Raw genomic sequence first — 2,634 nt, 5'->3', positions numbered from 1 at the left:
AAAAAAAAAAAAAAAAAAAAAAAAAAAACAAGTAAAATCATAGTGTAGACCATTTTGAAATTATAAGAATAAATAATCTACAGAAAATCTGTGCATGATCAGAGATTATTTTTCTAGGTGTTGTAAATTGGTTTTGAATTATGCTAAGTATGTTACAGATTATTCCATTTTTTTGTTTTCCCCACTTACATCATGTAATTAGGATACAAATTATCAGTGAAAAGGAAACCAATTTATTGTGTATTATAGAGGTATGGAAAAGATAGTGTATCATTAATCACCCATCTACCTGTTCTTTGACCTCTTGTCTAGCTAAGGAATTTCTCAGAAGAAGAACTTTATTCTAAGGGTACCTGTCGCTTAGAAGGCATTGAAAAGCTATTCATTTGACTTGTTCTCCTAGGGAAAATTGCCAAGGTTGAATTCTGTCTCAAAGCATCTTCTTAGAATCAAGATATTCCCTGAAGAAGCCTCAAGGGGTAATAACCCATTTGGCCCCATCCAGCACAGATAAACCTTTTCTTGACATTAAAAGTAGGCTTTTATTTAATGGGTAATTTTCTTAAAACTTGGAGCATTTCAATTACTATTTTACCTTTAAAACATTCTTAAAAGAGGGTTGCCAAATTTAGCAATAGTACAGGATACCCAATTAAATTATTCATAATTGTCTTGTGCATATGCTAAATGTGATAAAATTAAAATATTCTATGAGCCACACCTCTGCTAAAAATTATTAATGTGAAATATGTCTCTAAATTACATACGTCTTCCTTCATTTGTCTGTTGATTTCTCTCTCCTTAATAGTTCCTTAGTTTTCAAAATTTGCTTATAAAATTTTATGCAGTTACATGTGTTCCATTTACATTGTAACGTATCTTCTACAGTAGTCACATTCAATTTGTTTTATTCCATTGCCCATTGAGTATTTATCAATAAGGAGACATGTCAGTATTAGCATTATGAGCCAGTATACTGAATATGTCTTGGTTTAAAGTTAATAACTCTGAAAATTGTTCTATAAATTTGATTTATTAATACGTATAATACCACCTTTCATGACATAATTTGTTTTTCCATTCAGTGGAATTATAGTGCATCTGTTGATTATAGTGCACCTTATTAAATGGTGTCCACCAACAAAAAAGAACACTGTCATCAATTTTTATCCCTGTATTCTTTTACACAACACATAGAACTAAATACTCTTCCTTCCAGCATGTTATCAAATGGAATTATCATGTGCAATTTTGATAAAACTACAGTATTTCAAATAAACTCGTGTCTCTCAACTATATTTGTTAAAGAGAGCAAATTGACTTTTTTTTTTTTTTTTTTGAGAGGGAGTCTCTCTCTGTTGCCCAGTTTGGAGTGCAGTGGCCGGATCTCAGCTCACTGCAAGCTCCGCCTCCCGGGTTTACGCCATTCTCCTGCCTCAGCCTCCCGAGTAGCTGGGACTACAGGCGCCCGCCACCTCGCCCGGCTAGTTTTTTGTATTTTTTTTTTTTTTAGTAGAGACGGGTTGTCACCGTGTTAGCCAGGATGGTCTCGATCTCCTGACCTCGTGATCTGCCCGTCTCGGCCTACCAAAGTGCTGGGATTACAGGCTTGAGCCACCGCGCCCGGCCTGCAAATGGATTTTTAATGAAAGAAACTGAAAATATTGAATGGCAACACAAACACAAAAATACTTTGCTAAATTTTAATCGTAATTCCTGAAAGAGGAGAAAAATTTAATGATAATAATGTCAATGTCAATTAAAAGGACATCAGATGTTCTTTGAGTCACATTATGCAAGATATGGGCAGGACAACCAACACCTTCCATAGAATGAATCATGCTTTGTTTCAATTATGAATGAACATGTCAGCGTGTTTACATAAACATCCACCACAATTTTATTATCTTCACCAAAAGCAATACAAATTTTCTCATTAACTTCTAGCTCAATATGAGAGTCTCCACAAATATTTGCTATTGTTTCTGGAGTCTCATATGGATAATATTTTGTTCACAATATCCTCATAAGAAGCTTTCTTTAGAAGAAAAAATATTGCACTACCAAAATAAATAATGACTTCTGCATTATTATTACTTGTACCCTTAAACGTGCCAGCCATTCAGATATTTAGTAGCACCTGTAATAGTAAATGGAGCTATCATCCTTTTCTGTTTTAGTACATTTCTTTCTGGCAGTTGAAAACTTGATTGCAATTTTGGAATTAAAAAATATTTCTCGTAGCAGTGCATCCAAACAGTCCCTTGAGCTGAAAGGCTGATAATATTATACAGTGCAGAAAGTTATTGCATCTTCTTCACCTGAATTAAACTATCACAAATTCTAATTTTGGCAAGGATGTGAACAAGATGGTGGAATAGGAGGTTCCTTGATCACAACCCATCCCTGCAACAATAATTTAACAGCTATTTATAGACACACATGTTTTGTGGAGTTTGGGGGTTCAGCTAGAAGGTTATAAAAACCTAGTGGAGCTCAAGACCTAAAAGGGGCTGGGCGCAGTGGATCATGCCTATGATTCTAACACTTTGGGAAACTGAAGCAGGAGGATTGCTTGAGATCAGGTGTTCAAGACCGGCCTGGGCAATACAGTGAGGCCCTGTGCCTATGAAA

Source organism: Rhinopithecus bieti, unplaced genomic scaffold, assembly GCF_001698545.2.
Source record: "Rhinopithecus bieti isolate Rb0 unplaced genomic scaffold, ASM169854v2 scaffold_364, whole genome shotgun sequence".
Taxonomy (NCBI): Eukaryota; Metazoa; Chordata; class Mammalia; order Primates; family Cercopithecidae; genus Rhinopithecus; species Rhinopithecus bieti.
Note: the sequence above shows the minus strand (reverse complement) of the source record.